The following is a 17407-nucleotide window of genomic DNA, read 5'->3' on the forward strand; positions in this document are numbered from 1 at the left end:
CTGAAAATATGAAACAAACTAGAGTAAAAAAAGACACAGGAATTTTCATTGGTAAAGGCAATAAAGAGACAATAATTATGAATTTTATGAACAAAAGTTGAGGACGTTTTCCTAAGAAAGAAAATCAGATAATAAAATTGCAAGTATTACAAAAATAAGTGGCATACTTTGAACATGGAAAAGATTACACATACTATCTTATATTATGATGGAAATGTACCTATTGATGCAATGTTTTTTAAATGTTTTTTAAATATACTCACATAAGGAGAGCATCAGGAATATTTGTATTAGTCAGATTTTTTTAAACATCTATGACATGCTAATTTTAGGTACCCTTTTGATGCAATACAATAAGAATTTTTCCATTTATATCAAAATATTTTCTCCTCTAGTTTTTCATTTGTCTATTTATAGAAAAGGAATGAAGAGTCAAATATCATAACCCCATAACTCAGTCTATAACACCCTCTTCTCATCCCTAAAAACAGTTTCTGTAGACTGTACTTGTAGTTTATCTACTCCTTGACTAACATTTCAATGAATGTACATCTCACAGCAGATGTATGCATTGGTGTTCTAGAAAGTGTGAGGGGAAAAGAATAATGTATTAACCAGATTAACTTTCAAGTCACTTTAATTCATAAAACACTGACCTAGTGGTCTAGGTGCTAGATTCTTTGCTGATTACAATTAAAAAACACCAAACCAAATTAGAAAATTAGTTTTTCTTTTATATTCTCTCATGCCTCTACAATTATCTCTAAGATATATTAAGGTTACTGTATTTTCTATTTTTAGGCAGATTTATTAAATAGTAGCTCATTTAGAGTTTTCAGATAAGAAGTAATCTTTAAACCAAACGAGTGTGTAACATTATATACTTTTACTTGTTCAGAGAAGTTCAGTTGGGTCTCTGCAGCAGGGTGTCATTTCTATCTATAGGTACTCATACTAAGAACACCATGCATGCTTTTAGCTGCATTAATGTTAAAACAGTGCAACTTTTTGGTGAGGTGCAATAGGAGATGGAGGTTTCTTTTATCCAAATATACACTTAGGAATAGCAATGGAAATTTGATTTGTATGAAGTAATTTAAATGGCTACTATACACTAACTTTGAAGATACTCTTCACAATTCAGACTCTAGAAAACAAAATGTTTACTAGTTTATAACTTTAAGATATTAGATTTTTTAATTTAATATTTTAGATGTATTCATTGGCATAAAATATGGAAATTCTTATATAGACTTTACTTCTGGTTTGATCACTGTTACTATATTTTACCAAAGATATTTTAAATTTGACTATAACGCTCTTTTTGGTATTAGAAAAGTAGAAAAATAAAGGTCAGACAACACATAGCAGACTTGTTCTTAAATGGTTGATTTTTGTACTTTCCAAATAATGACTTAACTACCACACTGGGAAAGACACTTGACTCTTCTGAGTCTCAGTTTAGCCATCTGTAAAATGTAATAATATGTCTTCTAAAATTGTTAAAGGCTCAAATAGAAATCACCTAGTATCTTAATCCGTGAATAAATAAATAATAGTTTTGTTCTTCCTTCCTAAAAGCTTGTATAAAAATGTATTTCTTTTAAAAATATTTAATGGTAAAACCATAAGTAATATTAAAATTATTAACATTAAAAGAAACTTCGCTAGGTACTTAGCACTTACCAAACTTCTTGGTTTGTAAATTCCTATAAGATCTGACCTTTAGGCTCATTTACTTCCTCAAATTTTACATTTCAACAATATTTAACTAAAATAGTTGCATGTCCCTGAACATATGTTGTTTCCAATCTATATGCCTATTTTCTTTCTGGATTCTCTTCTAACTCATATCTCAGAAATCTAGCCTAAATGTCTCCCTTCTCTTTAGAGATTTCCCTAGTCTCCTCTCCTAGAAGAGTGAGTGAATCATTCCCTTTTGTATTCTCCTCCTAAAATTGAAGCTATCAAAAAAGTGACAAGAGTCCAAGAAAAATAAATGAAATGTAAACAAATCAAAGACATTTAAATAATGGCATAAACTTTGTAAAATTATCTTGATGTAATCAGGATTAATTTTGGTTATGAGTGACAGAAAGCCAAAACTCAAGTGTCTTACAAGATAGAAGTTTATCTCACTCAAGTCATAGGTCACTGCGGGCAGGGTGACATCCTGAAGTTATCAGAGACTTTCCATCTTATTGCTTTGCCCATTCTTAGCTTGTGGTTTCCACTCATTGTCCAGTTATCATGCCCACATCTCAGCAAGCATGGAGGAAGGGGGAAAAATAGGGTGTGCCCGCCTTCCTTTAACAATACTTTCTGCAAGGTGCACACAGTACTACTGCTTATGTATCTCTAGCCAAAACTTAGTCACATGAGCACATTTAGCTGTAAGAGAGACTGAAAGTGATACTTTTATTCCAGGTAGTCATAGGCTGGGAACAAAACTAGTAGACGGAGAAAACTGATATTAGGGTACAAGAATCAGTCATTGCCATGCTTGTTTATATCTTATCTGTGGTAGGTACCTAACTGACATTTAAAATTTACTATCTAACACCAATATTTCTAATAGTGTGTACACTGTAAAATTATATAGTAATTTCTTCTAAATTTGAATTTTTAAGTTAAATATTTCTAATGGTAGAGATAAATCTCTATGAAATTTAAATAATATTCACAATAAAATTACCAAAGGAAAAAAAGAAATTTTAATAAAAACAGGAAAAGCCGCTTTATTTTAAAAGTTGCTTTGTAACAAGTTACTAAATATGAAGCAAAATGTTAAATAAGAATATTTAAAATAAAATATAGCCACTGTATTAATAAAATTACATATAAACAAAACTGCACGTAAGCAAAATTGCACGAATACTCTCAGAGAAGATAGAGGATTGGGGGAGATGTGAGAAGAAAAAAGTCTATGAGTTATTTTATTATACTTCCTACAAATGCCATTCAGAGATTTTTAATCAATTAAGAGGTGATCATAAAACAGAAGTAAAAATTATAATAGAATAAAGCAAAACCAGGTTTGGATCAAGATCTCACACTATGTGACTTTGGGCAAGTAACTTTACGGATAGATGATGATGACTATGACAAGGGGTCAAAAGAATTTACCATGTCAGCCTCTGTGCTGCGCTTTTATTATAAGCATTTTCTAATTTAATATTCACAACACTCCTGAAGTATAAACACTACTCTGCTTTAGAGAGAAAAAAACTGGATCTTAGACTATGTAACTGACTCAAGATCAAAACAGCTATATAAATATTACAGCACAAACTTAAAGGTTTTTCTGACCCAGTTCCTCTTCTTAACCATTATGCATGTTACTTCCCTTCATATTCTCTGGATGTTGGTTTTCTCATCTGTTATATAAGGGGAATGTAGCACAACCTAAACTTTTCTAAAGTTCATTCTGGCCTTTTAAGATATTTGTATTCTAGTGAGATCTGACTCTCCCCACCCTGAAAAAAGCACATTGTATCAACAGATCTAATCAGCCTCCTTGCTGGAACTTATGTAAGTCAACAAAGTTATCATTACTATATGTAATGTAGAAACTAAAAATCCATACATTAAAACGTACAGATGAAAGGATCACAATGTGTAAGTAAGGTAAATTTGGATATATCCCTGATCTTTATAGTTGATGTCCTACCCCTCTCATATCAATAAAGGAGTAAACTATAACATTAAACAAGTAAGAGGGAAGAAAGGTAACTAATACTTATAAAAATCCTTTTAAATATATGCATAAATCATTTTCTGCAGATACTGAGGCACAAAGAGGCTGACTTGCTAAAGGTCATATACACAGTATACAGTGGCATCAGTACTTGAACTCGCTCTGGTTCTAAAACCTATGCCCTTTCCTAACTACCCTGCTTCCTATGGTTCAATTTTGGATATGCATGTATTAATATCCTTGTTTCAATTTTAATATAAGAAAACTAAAGATACTAATTAATTTAGTTCTTTCTGGGGTATTTATGATTACTAGCAACATTTGCTAAATACTCATTTTCTCAATTGGAAAATACATATTAAAGTATGCAGAATACAAGGGAATATATGTTATCAGTTACATAAGAATAATAAAAATTAAGCATCACCAAACTACTAAGGAGGGAGAATCACTTTCAATTAGGATGATTAGGGAAGGCCTCAAAGAGATGATTACAGGTATACAGGGCATTAGAAGGGAGGTTTGATTTCATCAGGAGAAACAAAAGACTGAAAAGAAAAAAGAATATTCTAGGAAAAGGGAATGACATGAATGTAAGTATGGAGACAAAATGTATACTCAAGGTGGAGTATGTAGTTCACATTGTATAGAATGTAGGGTTCTTCTTCTTGAATAATAGGATATTTGTCTGGGAAATATGTTAGAGCCAAACTGAGGAGGGGTCTTGAATACCAAGTTAGAAAGCCTTAATTTGAACTTATAAGAAATGGAAAGTCACTATACATCTTCAGGTAGAGACATAAAAGAATTAGAGCAACGCTTTAATAAAGTTCAACTGAGGATCACATATAGGCTTCAATAGAATTGATGATGGCCAGGAGGAAAAGAGATCATTTAGAAGATCTTGACACTTCAGAGAAATGTAACATAAGGAATAAAAACAGAAATTCTCCTGAGTTCTGAAGAAAAAAATATACAAGGTATATATTATATACGAATACTCCAGCTCCAGCTCTGAAACAATCTATAATAGCCCCTTCCTAACCACAGCATTCTACTCTTTTAGTTCTTTATCATCTCATTTCACCAGCTTATCTACCTCTGACCAGTCCTTTCTCCATTTTCTCTGAATATATCAGCCCTTCCCTGGCCTCATTTTATTCCAGTCCCATGGTCAACACTTGAACTACTCTCTCAATACCCTCAGCCTGAATCAGTGATGAAATCTACCCTCTTCTTGACACAAGGAGCTAGAGAAAGCCTCACAACCCGTACATTATTACACAGGGTTTCTACTATCAGTCACTTATGAAACTCTCAAATGAATACTTCTTAATTTTTAACTTATTTAACATCTGATAATATTGAACACCACCTCTCTTCCTGAAATTTCTTGAATTCAGAACAGTTGCAGTTAAGTGTTCCCTTAATATTACCCTAAAAATGTACTGAGAGTTAGCATTTTTTAATTAAAAAAACCCACCTTTTTCATCCAATGCTAATTTTAACTTCCTTGATTATAAAACATTAGATGCAACACAGAAGGTTACTACAGAAATATGTTAATATTTTGTTGTAAACCATTCAGTTAGGGCAATAAAGTTCTGATTAAGAAAAAACAAACAAGCAAAGAGCAACAAATCAGAGATAGCTAAAATGCTCCCTTAGGAAAATGAACATGCCATATACATCTGTAGACTCGATGATGATAAAGCCTTTAAAAATAGAATAGAATAAAAGTTGTCTCTGGCCTCTCTGAAAAATGTTAAATTTAACAAATGTACCAGTTTTCCAAAAAAATATTAAAACATTAAGGTTTTATATACACGGAATAACATTTCTGATAATTACTGCTTCTAATGAACAATTAAAACGGGATTTAAGAAGCAGATTAACTGAGTAAATAATTTACTCAATTTTTTTCCTCTGTTACTTAAAAGGAGTTTTCAAAAATGCTGTAAAATTTCATTACTGCAATTCAGATTTTAATAGTTAGAATTTTCTAATAATGTAGATCAAGGCCTTGGATAAAAGTTTTTCTTTAAGTAACATATTTCCTTATACACAGTAGAAATTAACACTTTAAATAAAATTAAAGCAGAAAAGTTCAGTTTCTTAAGAGAACTATCCTTTTTCAACAACTCTCCATATTTGGAAGACTGTTTATAAATCATTTAAATATCAATGAAAAATTTAATCAAGAAGTCTAAGAATCCTTTCAATGCTGTTTTCACAGTCTTTCCTTAATATGTGATTAGTCCCCAGTAATTTTATTTTTGTAATTTTTTTTCCTAATGTGAAGTCACCTTAAATGTTTCATGCCATATTTTAATAAAAACAAAAACTAAAAAAGATGATGTTCAGATTATGATTCACACTGAAATATGTTAGTATAATTAGGCATATAATTTCAGTTATAAATTAAGTGTATTTTTCATTTAAAATGTTTTAAAATCATTTAAAGAAGTATTTAAATAAGTAGAGTGTGAGATGTGAATCATTAAATGTAAACATTCATTTGGCTCTTGAAAGAAAGAACAACAATCTAAAATCATAAATATTTTCTAACTTAATTCTCATTCTCAGAGAAAACAAAACATTCTTAAAAGCTTAATTATCATTTTAGTCTTACTGTGATCAATGTGGTCAATCTTGTGACATAACTGTTGAGAAATCTGCAATAAAAAAACAGAAATAGCATTCAGCTGAATCATACTTGAGTAAGTGATTTCAGAAACTAAAAAGTTTGTTTAGAATATCTGTCTTTCTTGATGCCATAAGTCATATTTAAATTAATCTAAAATTGTCAGGAAAAGTACAATTGGCATGACACAAATAAGCATAAAACACCTGGGGTTTATTTATAAGTCATTATTTATTATAGTATGGTAAATTATGTTTTGTTATAATCAACAACACCCCAGGGTTAACGTAATATAACATATTAGTAAATAAACTATAGGTCATTTGGGTTAGTTTTATTTGTTTTCAAATATTTACAGAGAGGAGAATCACAGTGTCTTAAATATACTACAGAACAAAAGACAGCCAGGTATTGTTTACCTTTTTCTCTATGATTAGATTAGCAGTGTAGTCTATGGCCAGAACATGATCTACTTATTATCAATTAATAGGAGAAATTGCTTCATGCTAATCCTTATGAACAGTGTCAAAACTATTAAAGATTGAAAATATAATTGGAAAGGAACTATATACTATAAACCCAGGGAAAGTTATAAGTTAAACTATTTCCTAAGCTGTATATGGGTTAGAGTTCTTATTCCTGTCAAATCTAAGCTTTTAGAAATTTCTTAATTAACAAGGTATGATTTAATTTAAGGTGAACTTTAAAATGTTTAGTGTTAAAAATTAATACAATGTTAATGGTGTTTTAAGATTCATAATTAGCTTTCATGTGTTATTTCATCAGATCCTCATAACAATTCCTTCAAGAAGTGGGAAAGAGGTATTTCTCATTATATACTCAGGAAAATAGATATTGGAGAGGATACATGACTTGTCCAAGCACACAGAACTGAGTTTTCCTTGGTTCCTTTTTTATCTCACACCTCCCATCCAATCTATCCTGCCAACCATTCTTCCTCATTCTATCCTTAATTCAAAACACTTATTACTGCTTTTTACCTCACTAGTTCAAGATATTGCTCTCCAATATTACTATTATAGTCTCCCTACTTCTATTCTTAACTTAGCAACAAATATATTAGCTCACAACACTCCCTTACTCAAAACTGTCCAAAGGCTTTTCCATCACGTAAGATAAAATCCATAATACCTACCATGGCCTATTAGTCCCTCTGTCACCTGGTCTCCTGACTACATCTCCTGTCACTCTCTCTCTACTATGTTCCAGTCACAGTGACCTTTTTGATACTCCCCAAACATACCAAACTTGTCCCTCTTCAGGGCCTTGACATTTGCTGATCTCTCAGCCTGCAGGAACTGTTCCCCATATCTTTGCAGGACTGGCTTTCTCATTTCATTCAGGTCTGATAACAAATGCCACCTCCTCAGAGAAGACTTCTCTTCTCACCAGAGACTGGTTTCAGCTGTAAGCTGCATGAGAGATCACTGGAGCACTAGTATAACAGCTGGAACCCAACAACTACTCAAGAAAGAGCTGCTGAATGAATGAGTGAACAATTACTTACTGATTCCCTACTGCATCCAGCACTATGCCCAGAGGGATATATAAATAAAAATGTTTACAATTTCTATTTAAGGAAAATATGCATTAACAACTTTGTATACATTTTAAAAAGTCACTGCAGGGAGATTTTGGGAAGCTCAAGAAAAAAAAAAAAGGCAAAGCGGGGTTGGTGTGAAAGTGGTTGTAGTGAGTTAACAGATGTGATACAGTGAGGGTCCGGATAGTGCAGATGAGTACAGAGAGAATGGGAAACCCAAGATACATCTTACATGGAGAAACAAGAGGACTTCATGCTAAATTAAGCACCGGAACGAGGACAGCAGAGAAAGATTACCAGGGACACAATGAAAGAAACCTGTAGTGGTAGGGTGGAGTGACTTTTATTTTGGACAGTAAGTCAGTCCAGTGTTACCACAGGCTATTCAAATGGAGACGCTTCTCAACAACGGGTAGATATTGCGATTTAGAATAGTCCAAGGTTTAAAAATCAGTCATATAAAAAGTACAATTCAAGCCAAGAGAGTTTACCAAGGGAATGAATATAAAGAAAAGACAAGACTATCCAACAGAATTTGGGGGATACCTATAAATAAGGCTCATGGGAAGCAAGAGAGGTGACACTGTACGGTGTTCTGTTATGTTCTAAGTCCAAGAAATAGAGAAATGGAAAATACACTGAAGGCGAAAGAGGAAAGATTTCTAAGGAGGAGAACATGTTAGCTTTAAATGATGCATGGAGGTATAAAAGAATATAAGACCAGAAACTTATTCTCTCCAAATTATCTGTTCCCACCGTATCAGATCAGATCAGAAAAAGCCTACATAGATGGAATGCATTAATCTCTGTATCCAAAGACCTGCCTTCAGTGAACTCCTTCCTAGCATTATGCTTTCAACTTCAATCAATGCAAAAAAAAACAGGCTTGTGATGGTAAAGAGTCAATAAAAAGGCTTGTGAAAGAACCAAATATACTTTCTATAAAACTCTGTAATTAAAAAAGCTATTAAATATTTTTAAATAGTTACATTCAAATAAAATAAGTAACTGAATAAAAAGATAAATGTTCCATTTTATTTTTTATTTTCTTGGACAAAAACAAGATAATTAAGACTAAATCTATAATTTAAAATGCATACTTGATTTAAAGCCCTAATCCTTAGAGTATAAAAACCTTGTAAAGGCATTCCTGGGCTTCCCTGGTGGCGCAGTGGTTGAGAATCCGTCTGCCAATGCAGGGGACATGGGTTCGATCCCTGGTCCGGGAAGATCCCACATGCTGCGGAGCAACTAGGCCCGTGAGCCACAATTACTGAGCCTGTGCTCTAGAGCCTGTGAGCCACAATTACTGAGCCTGCATGCCGCAACTACTGAGGCCCGTGTGCCTAGAGCCTGTGCTCCACAATGAGAGAGGCCACCACAGTGAGAAGCCCACACACTGCAAGGAAGAGTAGCCCCCCGCTCGCTGCAACTAGAGAAGGCACGCGCGCAGCAACGAAGACCCAACACAGCCAAAATAAATAAATAAATAAATAATTTTTTTTTTTTAAAAAAGGCATTCCTTCATCATGGTAGTAGCAATTTTTACACATAACTTACTGGATATTTGCACATGCATGAGGAAAAAAAATACATGAAATTAAGACGACACTAGAGGTTAAAGTCAGACAAATCTTAGGGCTTCTCATAAAAATCCTGGGTGGCTTTTACAATGAAAAGGTAATTCTTTAAAATCATCTTGAAACTAGGAAATATATTCAAATTAGACATATAAAAAATAATATTACATTTTATGAAAACATAATTCAACTAATGTATTGGTTATATACTTTTCCCCCACCAGACACCATCTTAGTAAATATGCACAGAGAAAATCTCAACTATATTTACCAGTTTACCAACTATATTTACTATGTTTCCAGTAATTAGCATGTAACTATCTCTATTTTTCTTCTTCCTCTGCCCCCAAATGGAAAAAGTCTTTCCTTATCTAATCAATTTTAGCATACTCAAGACTTCACCTTCACTTGACAACCTTACATAAGTTTCAATATATACAACATAAGGATATTTATCCCTACCAAGCTTATTGAAAAGGTTCAAAGGAATAAATGAATAAAAAATTTACTGGCTTTTTCTCACTCTATTCAATCTGAACATGAAAATATATGCTAATTAACCCTAAAATTCATTTAAAGTAATAGTCACTAAAATATTTAATCATTAATTCATATACCAGTTTAATGTTTTCTCTGTGTTCTATGCTCATTTCAAGGTGTGGTTATATAATAAAAATTCTCTCTAAAATTTACATATGAAAAGTAATCTCATAAACCATATGCTACTGGTAGGCTATTTCAGTGTTGCAATCTTGGATTGTAGACATGGAAATTCTGTCTTTATCATTCACTTTTTAGAGAATCACAAGTATGCACAATTTGGCATACGTTTTTAAGGTTAATAACAAACTTTATAAAAATCTAAACATGCTTCTACCATCATCTAGCTATTTCAAATCCTGTCTATTATTATTATTATTTTTATTACTTGGGGAAATTACTTGGTAGGAAAAAAATCACATGCTTCAATAAGCAATACTTTAGGGGGGAAGGATATTTGTAAATAATAGGAATTTATAAAACCGGAGAAACTGGTAAAAATGTGATCTACCACTAATGGAATACATATCAATATTCATGGGATGTGGGTCCCACAGATAAGGGAAGCCTGACTGTTCTATGCTGCTTTATATAAGAGACTTGTGCATCTACTGATTTTGGTACCTGTGGCAGGTCCTAGAATCAATCCCCCACTGATATCAAGGGACAACTCTATTCTATACAGAGCCATGCAATGGAACTTAATGCAATAATGGAAAAGTTCACTATCTGCACTGTCCGATACCCAGCCCATAGCCAAATGTGGCTATTGAGTACTTGTAATATGGTTAGTGTGATTAAGGAACTGACTTTTAGATATTAACTAATTTAAATTTAAGTATCCACATGTGGCTAGTGACTACCGTATTAGCGCAACTAGGCATTTCTGAAACTATACTAAGATCAAAGTGTAAATGATCCTCCTAAAATATTTGAAAATTTATTTTCTCTATTTTTTTTAGACATAGGGAAAAAACTGTCAACTGTGTTGGGCAGAATATGTTCCATTCAGGAACAGTGCTCCAAATTTGGAGGGAAATTATTTTATCTTCAAATAACTTTCAAGTTTATGTTGGGTGGAAAAGAAGGTTTACTTTATTGAAGAATTCTTAATGTACCATAGTGCTTATAAGAGGAAGTAGTCTTAGATTTTGGAGAACTGAGTTTTAAATCTCTTTAAATTTAAATCTAAATCAGCTGGGTAGAAGTGGTTTACTTCATTTATTCATGCACTGTTATGACTAAAACCTCAACAGAACTTAGAAAAAAAAGAAATTTATTTTATTAACAATTTTAATAGTTCTGATCCTTGGGAACCTCTTTTTCCAACAATTATTTTCCCTTTCTTATTATGGTTTAAGAAAAAAACATGAGCAAGCTTTAACAACAAGACAAGAGTTTTATTTAACTAAGCACGTAATACGGTATGTATGAAAGAAGCCTGCCGTCTAGTCTAGAGTAGGCATATAAATAGAAGACTTTATATAACATTAATATAAGTTTTGTTAAGCAGTTTTGTCAAATTATAAAAGCACCAATCAATTTAGATACTTTATCTACAAGCAACAAAGCTCTAAAGTGATAGAAATCATTTCCTGACCCATACAAACAGTTGACTATGTTGGTGTCTGGCTAAAGTTGTTTTTCTGATTTCATGGGGGGAAGACATCGAAGGAAAGAAAACAGGCAGCTTGAATGGATAGTTCCAATTCCAAGCAGTATTTTGGTGCATAATACTCACTGAATGCTTTCTGTCCTCAGTTTCACCTGTAGGTCTAAGCAGGGTATTCAGTAGAATATTAGATGTGCATCTTCCCTTAATGTTCAGAGAAGCTGTGAAGGCCAGAGTTCCAATGATTCCTGCCACTGCACATTAATCCATGCAAATTAATCCAATCCCTACCAGATACCAAGGGACGACTGTAATTCAACACCTGCTGTTAGAAAATAACCAGAGCCCACTATCTACACTAGAGATACGCAGGAAGTTAAAAAGTGATTATAGCCTCCCAAGAGAAGTCTGGAAATAAAACAAATGATAGTTTCTCATTTTAAAACACCAAACTTTGTCATATCACAACCTAAAACAAAGTGAGCTTCCCCTTAAGAGAACTGCTTTAAGTATTAAAGAAAACCAAAAGCAGAAACAAAAAAGTTGTACATCTCTTTAAGTTCTTAAAGAGGTGATTTACCACGATTCTAACTTTTTGCCACTCTTTCCAAACTACTACTCTCTTCAGCTAAACTACTTCATACTAAACTACTAAATACTACTTCTGGTAAAACCAAATATAAACAGATAGCATTTAAAAAAGCACTTCTTGGAGAAAACTCTAATTTGAAAAGATACATGCACCCCAATGCCCATAGCAGCACTATTTACAATAGCCAAGACATGGAAGCAACCTAAATGTCCATCTATAGATGAATGGATAAAGAACATGTGGTACATATATACAACGGAATATTACTCACCCATAAAAAGAAATAAAATAGGGACTTCCCTGGTGGCACAGTGGTTAAGAATCTGCCTGCCAATGCAGGGGACACGGGCTCGAGCCCTGGTCCAGGAAGATCCCACGTGCCGCGGAGCAACTAAGCCCATGCCCAACAAATACTGCGCCTGTGCTCTAGAGCCTACGAGCCACAATTACTCAGCCTATGTGCCACAACTACTGAAACCTGCACACCTAGAGCCCGTGCTCTGCCACAAGAGAAGCCACTGCAATAAAAAGCCTGCGCACCGCAACGAAGAGCTGCCCCTGCTCGCTGCAACTAGAGAAAGCCTGTGCGCAGCAACAAAGACCCAACGCAGCCATAAATAAATAAATAAATAAATAAATTTATTTTTTAAAAAAAGAATGAAATAATGCCATTTGCAGAAACATGGATGGACCTAGAGACTACCATACTAAGTGAAGTCAGACAAACATGATATCACTTATATATCTATATAAGTGGAATCTAAAAAAATGATACAAATGAACTTACTTGCAAAACAGAAATAGACCCATAGACATAGAAAACAAACTTACAGTTACCAAACAAGAAAGAGGGGAGAGGGATAAATTAGGAGCTTGGGATTAACAGATACACACTAGTATATGTAAAATAGATAAATAAGGTCCTACTGTATAACATAGGGAACTATACTCAGTATCTTGTAATAAGCTATAATGGAAAAGAATCTATATGTACACTTTGCTGTACACCAGAAACTATCACAACATTGTAAATCAACTATACTTCAATAAAAAATAAATATAAAATAAAACAGCACTTCTTGTATTATCAGTGATTTTACATTTCTTATAAAATTATATTTCCATAAATTACCAAAATATATCAATAATTTCACTATCCTTACTACAAAAAGCTGTCATTCCCTCAAAATATATCATATCCTTCATTTGCAACACTTGTCCTTACAGTTCTGTGTGATTGAAACTTCTCTAGAAGAGTTATAATTCCCACAGGTTAACATACAAAATTTTTAGACAACTAACATAAGCTTTACTACAATGAAGTTTAGCTAGAGCTCAGATGGCAACTTTATAATTTTGCTGATAATAAAAACCACGCAAACAAAGCACAACTGGCTATTAATCTTGGTGAATTGTTTTTTAATTTAAGTATATATAAAGCTGTGTGTTTTTCTAAAGTTTACCACCCTATTCTTCCAACACTATTTAGTACCTCTCAAAATCTTTACTCCCTCTTCATGGGTTTCTGCTTTAGAGCCATAAATGGGTATCCAGTAGAAGAAGAAAGTGGTAGCACTGTCAAGAGGTGTTGAAACACTCTTGAGGCTAATATATACACAATATCCAAAAATGAACTAATCACTTAGATGAAGTAATATAATGAAGGGCTTCATTTGAGAAAAATTATATGCTGTTTTGGCTGTATTTTTATTTCTCTAAGTTTTTTAGGGAATTCAACTCAAATTGTAGCAATAGAGAGGTAAAGCCTTTAGGAATTACTATTAACTAAACTAAAATACATAATTTGAATATAAATTTTGGGGAAATTTTAGTTTTTATCAAAATTAGAGTCCATCTCAGTCTTGTCAACAAACGCCAAACGAATAATTTGCCACTGATAAGATTGCCTTGTAAAAAACTACCTTACTCGAACAGGCTAGCAATCAAGACAAACACAAAGCTCGTAGTTTTATAAAGCTTTCTTGTACCATAGCTAAAAGACTTAAATGAAACTATTCCACTCCAAACCTTCAAAGATCCAATTCAGATTATGGCTATGAAGATTTGGTGAAGCAATTAAGCAATCTAACAACATACAATCAAAAAAAATATATTTCATTAGATATAACAAAGTTGCCATCACTAATAAATACTAGATTTCAGATAATACACATTTTACTCTTTTCTATTAAAAGAACTTTGCTATGAATATTTAGGGATATTAAGTAATCATTACTACTATTTTACTTTTCCTGAGAATTCTTAGAATGATTTCATCATAAAAAAGAAATCTGGTCTAATGCTTCCAACAGGGACTACATTACCCTGGTCCACTTTCAAAATTTTGGCATACATGCATAAGATACCTTAGGGAATCTCTTAGTACATCAGTTTGCCATGCCATAATTATCTACTTCACAAGGATGTTGTGAAGTTTTAGTTAATTATGCTTATAAAATTTTTTGAGGTATACAGATGAAAGAGAGGTGTAAGGCTCAGATCCAATTAATTGCTATGTACTTGATGAAAAAAAATGCCACTTAAAAGCATTTATTAGTAACAACATGGATGAGATGGAGAAGACTTGGGTAGGAATAAGTTTGGTGATGGCGATAGTGATAGTGTTAAGAAATCAAGAATTTGGTTTTGGCAAAGTACCCAAGTGAAAAGTTTCAGAAAAAAACATGACATGATTGACTGTGACAATGCTGCTGGGAAAACACTTAACCTAAGGACTGAGAAATGACCATTGGATTTAGCTAGATAAACTTCACTGGTGCCCAGGACACGAATGTTGTCATCAGAGTGGTGTGGACAAAAGCACTGAATAGGATAAGTAAAGCAGAGAAAGTGCAATGAGGATGTAGAAGCAGCATATATGGAAAACTCTTCGAAAGGGTTTGCTATAAAAAACTGTAGAGAAACAGCACTGTAGCTTGAGGGGGATGTGGGACCTTGAAAGGTTTTTGTATTAAGATGGAGGAATACTACAGCATGTTTATATGCTGATGAGATGGATTTAGGGAAGGAAAAAATGCTGATGGGAAAATTACAAAAGCAAAATCAATGATTACTAAGCACTTAATAAATGTATAAATCTGTCCTTGCTGCTAGAAATGCAAAGATAATAAAGACATGAACTAATTTAATAATTCTATGGAAACTATATTAAAAATGATAGGGGAAAGTACCACATATAATTAAATTAAAAATCCTTTAGAAACAATATTATTTTGTAATAGAGGCTGCCATGTTAAAAATATGAAAGCAATGTTGACATATTTTATGATGTGACAGCAATGTCCTTCTAAGCTATACACATGCAGCTGCACAGTATAAAAATAATGCCATACACAGCTCTTATTTGATTATGCACAGTGGGGCTTAAATAGGATCAATGTTAGACAAAAAGTACAGCCAGCAATTTCAGAAAACATCTCCACCATATTTTCCCTTTTCCCTCCTCTGTACTGACTGACCTATTTCCACTTTCGGATTTCCAGCACCATCCTATTCTATAACTTATCACCCTATGCAAAACAGAAAGCAATTCATATTATCAATCATTATATTGATATTATCAATCATTTTATACAATTATCAATCATTTATACAAATGTTTATCAATCATTTATACAAATGTTTATCATTTCCAAAGTTCCATTCTTTTTGCTTATTACTTCCTACCATTTTCCCCTGCCTCCTTAAAAAAGTTAAAACTTAGATAGTTATAAGGAATTTGAAAGTTATAAAGACAGTTACTAATTACATATTAGGGTAAATTAATCTAGATAAGTTTCTCAAACACATTTGCATTTCAGGCTTTTTTTCCCTCTAATTATAACATCCTTTATCTCTGTATATTTTTATACCCTGTCTTGTTCTAAAATATGAGGTAATAAACTAAGATGAGGTAAGCTACTAATAAGGTACATAATATTCATAATAAAAATAAGAACCTGAGAGTGAAAAAAATAAGATCAGGCCAAGAGCTTAGTTTCAAAACTGCATGTCATAAGGCCCTGTACTCTATGTTGCTGAAGGATGAAATATATGTCTTTGAGTTTCCTGATAACCAATGCAAAGAAGAAATGATTGTCATATGCAGCTTTTGCTTATATATATTATTCACAGTACTCATAAAGTGAAAAGAAATAATTTTCTTAAAGAAAGCACAGCTCTTTTTGTTACTGTGACCTGAGGAAAGTCGTTGTATTGAGTGGTCAAAAATATTCCAGCAATAAACAAAATAATGAGTTTTTTGTGTGTTTTTTTGTTTGTTTGTTTGTTTTGGCCATGCCACATGGCTTGTGGGATCCTAGTTCCCCAACCAGGCATTGAACCCAGGCCACCAGCAGTGAGAGCACGGAGTCCTAACCACTGGATCACCAGGGAATTCCCAAATAATGAGTTTAGAAGAACTATTTCTTTAACTTCCCTCAGAGATTGGCCATTGCCATCATACTAGAGAGCATTTTAGCAGCGAAAACAGCATATGGTTCAAGTATGTCACACATAAGTTTAATCAAGGATAAGATATGGGCAATGCAGAGCAGTATTCTACATGTTTCAGGGATTCTTCTGCCAAATATTAAAATTTCAGAAATCACAATGAATTTTTTAGATTGAGATACAATTCACATAAAATAAAATTCACCATTTTAAAGTGTACACTTCCGTGGTTTTAGTATATTCATAATGTTGTGCAACCATCACCACTATTTAATTCCAGAACATTTTCATCAACCCCAAAAGAAACACCATACCAATTAAGTAGTCATTACCTATTCTCCCCTTCACTCTCTCTTCCAGCCCCTGGCAACCACTGATCTACTTTCTGTCTCTATGAATTTGCCTATTCTGGACATCTCATATAAATGGAATCATATAATACGTGAACTTTTGTGCGTGGCTTCTTTCACTTAGCATGTTTTCAAAGCTCATCCATATTGTAGCTTATATCAGTGCTTCACTCTCTTTTATGGCTGAATAATATCCAATTATATGCACATTTTACTTACCCAGTCGTCAGCTGATAGACATTTTGGTTGTTTCCACTTTTTGGCTATTATGAATAACACTATGAACATTCATGTACAAGTTTTTGTGTGGACATAAATTTTCAGTTCTCTTAGATATATACCTAGAATGGAAGTTGGGTCATATGGTAGCTCTATA

General features: G+C 33.0%; 1 protein-coding gene across 9 annotated transcripts in view; it reads right to left on the reverse strand.

The window, feature by feature from the left end:
* Positions 1-17407, reverse strand: part of BAZ2B (bromodomain adjacent to zinc finger domain 2B) — a 381771-nt gene that overhangs the window by 197494 nt on the left and 166870 nt on the right. For all 9 annotated transcript variants that reach the window (XM_082841899.1, XM_082841898.1, XM_082841900.1 and 6 more), the window contains exon 5: positions 6330-6372. The gene's annotated coding sequence lies outside the window, so the exon portion shown is untranslated. The remainder of the gene's footprint in view (positions 1-6329; positions 6373-17407) is intronic.

The sequence above is a fragment of the Leucopleurus acutus genome (assembly GCF_964270905.1).
Source record: "Leucopleurus acutus genome assembly, chromosome: 6".
NCBI classification, from domain to species: Eukaryota; Metazoa; Chordata; class Mammalia; order Artiodactyla; family Delphinidae; genus Leucopleurus; species Leucopleurus acutus.